Here is a 9,536-nt window from a genome sequence, read left to right as displayed (position 1 = left end):
ATTTGGTAGAGACTGCTCCCTGCACAGATGTGTCATTTGTTACTCCTGCATTCTATACCAAAGCAATTGAGGGTATAAGAGCAGTGTGTCAGCATAAATATTTCCCCATTGTTAAAAGTAAACATATTTACGATGAGCTTTTTTCCAAGGTTCCCGCAAAAGTTGAAAGTAATTACCCTCTGTTGTTTTGGGGAGAATATGGGAAAAACATAAATAACAAATTAATTGGTATTCGGGAGAGAGAATTTTTGTTCAAATATGTACATGAGGTATTGCCCACAAATCTAAGACTAAAAAACATGAAACTAAGAGACAATGGAAATTGTAACCTTTGTAATGAACAAGAATACACAATACATGTAATTTATTTTTGTATTAAGATAAAAACGTTTTTCGATTGGTTTAGTGTAAAATTATCATCAATGTGTTCTATTAATAAGAGAAATTGGTTCAACCTTTTGTACTGTGATTTTGATTACAAAACAACCAGGGACAAAAATACAGCAATTATTTTAGTGTGTAATTATCTGTATGTTGTTTGGATTAGCAGATTTAAAAACCTAGATGCAAGAGATATGATTCATTATTTCAAAGGTAGGCTTAATTATTGTAAATGGATGTTAAAGTCTGTTTATGGGCAAAAGATTAATAAGTTAGTCACGGAAGACTTCTTGGAGGCGGTGTTATGAGCAAAATGGGCTTCTTTGAGAATAGCAAAAACAAGGTAACTTGAATTTGTGCTTCCTATATGTAAGGGTTTCTTTCTCTTAGGGGCCGGTGAGCACTCCATAAGAGCCCTCCTCGGAGGGGGAGGCTGATAGCCATAAGATCCTCCTCTGGCGAGGGAGGAGCAATACCCGGTCCCACACTGATGTATTTTTTATATTGTGGGTTAACCACATATTGTAGTCTTTTATAGTGCATACGTATACTGTGCAAAGACTATATTGTACATGAGATTACTATGTAAAAATATGTATCTATATGGATGTATAAATTTACAATAAAAAGAAAAAAAAATTAGAAAAAGCCTCCTGTCCTCGTCATTTCGGCTCCAGCACGACTCGTTCCTCGGGAGAGTCTTCATGGAGTTTTCAAAGCGCTCGGAGTACTTGGAACATGATGCTCCGAAAGGCTTCGATGGCTTCAGACATCGTATATATACGGATGACTGTGAAGATAAAATAAAGCACTTAAAAATGAAAATAGAAATTTCATCATTTCAATCTTGAGCGCACACATACACACACACGCACACATACATTAACACAAAATTGGAACGAAAACATATAAGTAAAAAACGAGTGCTTAAGTTATTTTTATAAGAGATGTGTAAATTTCTTTAGTCCAATTAAAAACAGACACGCAGGCACACCCATATATATATATATATATATATATATATATATATATATATATATATATATATATATATATATATATATATATATATATATATATATATATATATATATATATATATATATATATATATACGTATATATACATATGGGTGTGCCTGCGTGTCTGTTTGTAATTGGACTAAAGAAATGTACACATCTCTTATATATATATATATAAATTATATATATATATATATATATATATATATATATATATATATATATATATATATATATAATATAATTTTAATCAGTTATAATTCTTTTTGGTTTATGTTAACCTCGAGATGGAATGAACTGGTTATTATACATTTGTAGCTTCATATTTGTTGACACACACACACATAAATATATATATATATATATATATATATATATATATATATATATATATATATATATATATATATATATATATCATTCGAGCTACAAATGTCCTTTAATATCTAATTCTCTCTACCTCGGAACTGATATTTTTCATATATGTACCAAAGGGGAATATGTAGTAGATAATAATTTCGTCCCCCCTCATGGGATCGAACACCGTCCAACGGACAGGCACGAAATCAGGACCGACAGTTGTAGCTCGAATGATTTATATGAATCACGGTGATGTGACAATTATTCATATATATAAATGATAATATATTATATAAACAATATAAGTATAATATAATTATATATATATATATATATAGAATAAGTGGTTAACACGTCTGTTTGTTGCAAGCGAACGTCTACACCAGTGAACCAATCAGTATGAAATTTGGCGGGGGTTAATCTAACAGAGGGTTCGGAGCATTGGCTAATTAGATACTCTTAAAAACATATGTATAACGCCCGCCCCCCAACCCCTCTTCCCCTTAAAAAGCTATTACTTTTACCCTGTAAAATGTAACTTTCTTAATTTTGGGCCGATTTGGTTCATTTTTTAAAACGTAAGCTATTGGTGCTAAGTGAATTACTTCGAAATAGTTATCAAGCCTGGGACCCTTTGGGACTGGATGGGAGGGGGTGGGGGGGAAGGTGGGAAGGGGGTGACATGTAAAAGTCACCGAAAGTGACAGATGTTGTCTAATCCATAGTTTGAATTAAAGGTCGCGGAGAAGGATAATGACACTCCCGATGTCCTTTAAGTACAAGGTCAGTCCTGATGGGAGGGGTGGGTGTGAAGGGGTTTGGGGGGGGAGGGGGGGGGGGGGGTGACATCTAAGAATAACCGAAAACGAGAGATATCAGTGTCTAACCCATAGTTGTCGAAGTGACTTCATTTGACTGTTTTACTAAGGCTCGGTGAATGATTATTTCAAATGCTTTCACAGTAATTCGTTATTTTACAGCGATTGATTTTTATGACTTTTGGCTTTTTAAATAATTATTTTAATTACATCTCTCTCTCTCTCTCTCTCTCTCTCTCTCTCTCTCTCTCTTGGAACTGACCTTCTCCTTGTCATTTTCCTATGATATTCGTCAATCCTTAAACTTTATCGGGCTCTATATATATATATATATATATATATATATATATATATATATATATATATATATATATATATATATATATATATATACATATATATATATATATATATATATATCTATATATATATATATATATATGAGCCCGATAAAAGTTTAAGGATTGACGAATATCATAGGAAAAATGACAAGGAGAAGGTCAGTTCCAAGCGAGAAAGAGAGAGAGAGAGAGAATGTAATTAAAATATTATTTAAAAAGCCAAAAGTCATAAAAATCAATCGCTTTAAAATAACGAATTACTGTGAAAGCATTTGAAATAATCATTCACCGAGCCTTAGTAAAACAGTTAAATGAAGTCACTTCGACAACTATGGGTTAGACACTGATATCTCTCGTTTCGGTTTTTCGGTTATTCTTAGAGGTTCACACACCCCTCCCACTCACCCCTCCATCAGGACTAACCTTCGACTTAAAGGACATCGGGAGTGTCACTATCCTTCTCAGCGACCTTTAATTCAAACTATGGATTAGACAAACATCTGTCACTTTCGGTGACTTTTACATGTCTCCCCTTCCACCTTCCCACCCCCTCCCATCAGTCCCCAAGGGTCCCAGGCTTGATAACTATTTCGAAGTAATTCACTTAGCACCAATAGCTTACGTTTTAAATTTGAACCAAATCGGCCTAAAATTAAGAAAGTTACATTTTACAAGGTAAAATTTATTATATGAATGTATGAGTATGAAGATATATTACGTTTATATATATATATATATATATATATATATATATACATATATATATATATATATATAAATATATATATATAGAGCCCGATATATTATACGTAATATATCTTCATACTTATACATTCATATAATAAATTCTCAAAATAGATCCTGTTACTCATACAGTCATATCAGTCTTACTCAAAAAATTCTGTGTCATTCACCCATATAACAAATATGTACCTTAAATTCTGTGTTAAAGTACATTTCTGTTGTACTATGTCCAGCAGCACTATCATGTTTATCATGTTTATTAAAAATATTCAACTTTTCTGTTAAAGAGAAAAATATTTGCCTTAGGACCAGAGATATATTATTTTTAGAGGTTGAGTAGTTCCTCGCTGGACGAGTGGGTTCTATGCTCGACTATCAATTTGGTAGCCCGAGTTCACTTCCCGCGGCCGCTCAGTGAGGAATAAGAGATATTTATTGCTAGGGACTAGGAATTCATTTCTCGATATAATGTAGTTCGGATCCCACAATAAGCTGTAGGTTCCGTTCCTAAGAAACCAATAGGTTCCTAGCCACGTAAAAAAATCTAATCCTTCGGGCCAGCCTTAGGAGAGCTGTTAATCAGCTCAGTGGTCTTGTTAAACTATGTTATACTTTTTTCTTGGAGGCTGCAGCTAATAAGAATGCAAATGAGGAAGCAGTGCAGAAGCAGCGTTCCAGGTTAGCTCATATTTAGGCGGACGGTAAAGTACTTTGGCACCGGGCGTATAGAATGAGAGAAATGTTAATGATGGCTGCAATAACATGCCATGCGCCCTACATAACTGACAGGCAGGAAATCTCTCCTGCGATTAACGTAGATTTTGGGATTAATAAAAAGGAGAAGGAGAAGTTTAGGAGGAGGAGAATTATTAAGGAAGATGCGGAAGTTGGAGAGGAAGAATTAGGAAAAGATTTGTAGAGAACTCCATATTTTAGGCTGCGCACCTGCCATGCTTTGGAATTGCTTTCCTTTACAGAAGAAGAAGAATAAGAAGAGGAGGAGAAGGAGGCATAACAGTGTTCCGGCATCCGGTTCTTTGTAAATTCTACAAATTCTAAATTTGAATGAGTCAGTCGCTTGCTTTCGGATTAAGGACAATTTTTCATCATACGATTTCTGCAATAAAAACTCTGCTTATTTTGTAGTTTCGTAGTTTTTTTTTCTCATGGTTACTATGAATTAAATGACGGGAAATTCCTATACTTAAAAAACAAAAGTAATTTTAAAGGGAAATAAAAACGACATAAGTGGGGGAATAATGGCATAAAAAAATTCTAAAAGTTTTGAACAAAATCAGTCAGTTCAATTCTTCGTCAGTGCTGAAGTTGACATATTGCAGAAATTTTTTTATAATAAGGATGACGAATGGAATGCCAAGTCAGGAACCATTAAAATCATTAGAAATTAGGAAGCCAATGGCCTAAGTCATTGTGTCAGTTTTATTTCGGCCAAATACTCCCTTCCCCAAATAGATGATGCGTTATTAAGGGAGAGTAATTTTCTTTCCCCTCTTTCTCTCACACGCGAATTTTATTTGTGTTTGTGTGTGTGTGTGTGTTCATCCTCATCTCCCAATGAAAATAATTTTTATTAGTACGTCTATGATAAAATTACCTTTTATTAGGAGCCCCTTATACTCTTCGTTCACTAACCCTATTGTTAATATGCTTTTTCCTATTTAGATTTCTTGAGAACTTTCTCTCCCCAATGATTTCTGTTCATTTCAAGATAAATTAGTTCTGGTTCGGGCGCGGAATGGAACGACTGGGCTCTGCCGTTTGGAAAGACGTTTTGCCTGGGGGCTTCTTAGGAGCTGTACGATTACTCTTTTTAGAATACTGTCATTCAGTCAATCAGATCCCTGGTAACAATGACATCAAGCCAGGTTTCCTTTATGCTTATATCTCCTCTTCTTCTTCTCATTCTTTCCCACCGTTATCCCTACATTAAGGGGTCGGTTGCTTGATGCGCCTTATTCCTTAACATAAGGCATAGTTCAATGTTTGGAAAAGGGGTTTTTACGACCGCGTACCCTTGCTGTCATCAACCACAGTTAATGGCTGTGCGCCTCGCCTTTGACTAAAAAAGTCCACCCGCCAGGCAGCAGTTTCCACAGTGGGTCTAGCCTTTTACTAAAAAGTAAGACTACAAAGCAGCAGTTTACAGTTATTGGCAGTGGTCCTAGCCTTTTAATAAAAAGTAAGACTGCAAGGCAGTAGTTTCCACAGTTATTGGCAGTGGGCCTAGCCTTTTACTAAAAAGTAAGACTGCAAGGCAGAAGGCAGCAGCTGTCCTTTTAGTTGCATTTACGACACGCAGGACCTACGGTGGTAGTATTCTTACGCTTCTACCACAGGGATATTGCCTTATGTTTATATCTCATAACGGTCATTATACAATGCACCAATGTGTGGTCTCCAGTCTTTAACGGTTGGTTAGCCTACCGGTCTCAAGTCGCCCAACGAAGATGGAGACCGTCTGTTTTTCCTACTGCGATTTTGGAATCCTGATGTGAGGTGCACTGTGGGCATTTCTTAATGGTCTTTGCAGCGTTCCTTCGGCCCCCGCTACAACCCTTTTGTTTCTTTTGCTGTACCTCCGTTCGAATTTGTTTTCTTCCATATGACTTTCCACCCTCTCTAGCAATTGTTTCCTTGTAAGAAAAATTGAGGGGTTAGTTAAAAAGTACGTCCCATATGGTGGAGACAGTAACTGTATGCAATCACTATTATTCCCGTCTTACACCACTGCAGGCGGTGAAGTCACAGCAAAAAAATGAGAGAACAATTATGGCATAAGAAACAATAAAAAAAAAGAATGAAAAAAGGCGGAGATAGAGCGGAAAAGGAAAAAAAAGTACGTTGTGGAAATGGAGTCATTAAAACGAAAATCGATAACACATTTGAAGTTTTTCCCTTAACAGAAAAGGAACTACTTCTGTTTTTCCGGATTTCTATCGCTCCCCTATGACTAAGCTCTATCATCTCTTCTTTCTTCTCTTTTGTTTTTCTCAATTTATTTTTTTCGGTCTTGGGCTAGGAAATGGCACTAGATTGCCAGTTTTATTGGTCTTCACTTGAAAAAGAAAATTCCACCGTTTTCTGGAAGGTATTGTGGATGCCCAACCAGGTGGTAGGACCTTGACTATTTCATGGGGGAGCGCTCATAACTCCAGCCTAGTTTGGAACCGCTCTCTTATTTTGTCAAAATCTGATATTACGTAAGTTTGTTTACAATTAGTCTTTATTTATCTATTTGCGTTTTTTTTTTCCTAGCATAAAATCGGAAGTATATGATATGTTAAGTAGGCTAGAATGCTGGAACTATAATAACTAAGCTTCTTGGGCAAGGTCTATTAAGAGTTGACAATGAAAAGGACTGAAAACTTTGACCACCTGGAATCACCGAGGCAGAAAGTTCTTCAGTTAAGGTTTGGGTAAGGAGGGCATGGTGGTCGCTCTTAATCCATTAATACCCTACTTGATGTACACTTTCATGATATATTTAATCATTCAGCTACGTCTGAATAACCCCAATTCGACATTTCCGTAAATCATGGAGCCTCTTTTACGCCATAGTAACTCATGTGCACTGACTTTAAAAACTCACCAGACCGTGTAACAGCTTTTCAGATTCGAGGTTCTTGTTTTCGACGCAGCCAACCGTTATCGAGTGTTTTCGATCTGCATCAACAAATCAGCGTCTCCTTTTTACCTGGCGACCATCTGAAACCAACACCCGACAACAGGTCTGTCGGATAACCAGCCAAACTGATACGGAGTCTTTTAGCGAGATAAAATCTCTCTCTCTCTCTCTCTCTCTCTCTCTCTCTCATCTCATCTCTCTCTGTGTCTCTCCTCTCTCTCGTCTCTCTCCCTCTCTTCATCATCTCTTCACTCTCTCTCTCTCTCTCTCTCTCTCTCTCTCTCTCTTTGGACTCTTTGTACCAGCGCATTTGTCCATTTTGACGAACCCTTTAGGTATGTTTACGCTTTGCCACCTTGCTAGATTTCCCTACTTTTTTGTTGTCACTGAAAAAGGTGGTTTAATCTGCTGCAGGATGATAGCTATTGGTTTGTAAGAAGGTCAGTGACATCCATCCATGGGTATTAGATACTAAGACTTTCACAGTCTGTTGGTGACTTTCGTAGCAGCTTGTGAAAGATCCTTTGCCTTAGGGATTCAAAGTGTCATACTCTTGTTGTTAGATTAAACAGACGCTTGCTCCCTGAGTCACCATTATTAAATTGTGTGAAGGTATTCATTTCGAAATAATTGGTAAGCGTTCTCTGTTTTTATATTTTTGTTGAAACATTCATTCCAATGGTCGTTTGCTCTCTTTCTTTGTAGTTTTCTTGTGCTTAGTAACAGCAGGTAATTACCCGTAACTAATTTACAACTTGTCAGTCGGAAGTTCAAGAAAGGACCGAGGTGATTAACTTTTTTTTGCTAGGGGGTTCTCTCCTCTCTCTCTCTCTCTCTCTCTCTCTCTCTCTCTCTCTCTCTCTTATTATTTGTTAATAATAAGCGATGTTCGTGCTGCTGGCATTATTTCTTGTAGTTATTTTCTTTCTTTCCGTCATCATCATCACCATTATTATTTTTACAATATTGTGTCACACCATGGCATTTGGCATCAATTTCCACCGCTATGCTGTGTAACTTTAAAAGATTGGGCATGGTCAGTACTTGAAGGGGTGACCATTTTCGAGGTTCTGATGTCCCTCAGATGCTGACATTATTAGGAGGGTAATTGACAGGTTATCGAAAATATGTTAAATTTCATCCACTTTTTTTTCTCAGAAAATTTTGTTGTTAGCTTAACAAATATATCAGGGATCAGTGTACTACAACCCATCTTCCTCAATGTGGATAACTTGAGTAGGTCACAAAATACAAAATATATAAAACAGAATACGTACTCGAAGAGAGGTAGAAATAAACGCCAATCGAAATGAATAGTGTGGTTATCACCCGAGCAAGAGTTATATTATTCATTTCTAGTGCTCTTCCACAATCACAGACTACCAAGGACGCAATCATGCCAAAAATAAAAGGCTTATTTTTATTTATTCGAAAAACCCAAATACTGTCTGTGCGGGTTATGAGAAAGGAAATAGGATTTTGAAATGTTTTCGTGATCTCGGTTTTCCGGAAAAGATAGGCCACGCTTTTATCAAACTCAAGATGCGGTCAGATAAATCCGAAAGCAGATATCGCAATTTTCTGTGTCATGTTTAGTCTCCATGAAACATTAACTGAAAATATCTTGGTCTATTTGTACATCATTTGAATTTTAATTTTCTCGAAAATGTACCGATGTGTTCGGATATTCACTCATAGGTATAATTTTTTTTTTTTTTTCGTACTGTATCATATTGCAATGGTGACAAGATTTGCATGAAACCGATATTGTAAAAAAAAAATATTGCAATAAAGGGAGCTAAATCTTTGCATCCAATCTTAAAAATAAAGAAATTTATCACAAACAACAGGTCGTTTGGTATGTAAGCTCTATGTAGGTATTCGTAAATATACACGTCTATACACAATATATTTCCCAAAGCAAAACCCGATGGTATGGATAACCCAGATCCATAACTGGATCAGGCCTGATAAAAATACTAGTTATTGCGGCCGAATCTAAAGAAAACAAGAAATAAAAGCGAAACGCTAATCTAAACAATCCCGCAAAGCATAAGTTAGTCTTTTAACATCATTTTTCTTCTTTAGGGCAGAGTAAAATTAAATGTAAACTGGTTGCTGAAGTAGTAAGAAACCATTGCTCAAAGGCTAATAATAAATCAAACTATTAAATTCAGGCTTGAAAACTTTTATTGTCAACACTAACGTAAAAGTCATATTTTTT

The sequence above is a fragment of the Macrobrachium nipponense genome, chromosome 8 (assembly GCF_015104395.2).
Source record: "Macrobrachium nipponense isolate FS-2020 chromosome 8, ASM1510439v2, whole genome shotgun sequence".
In the NCBI taxonomy this organism is placed as follows: domain Eukaryota; kingdom Metazoa; phylum Arthropoda; class Malacostraca; order Decapoda; family Palaemonidae; genus Macrobrachium; species Macrobrachium nipponense.
Note: the sequence above shows the minus strand (reverse complement) of the source record.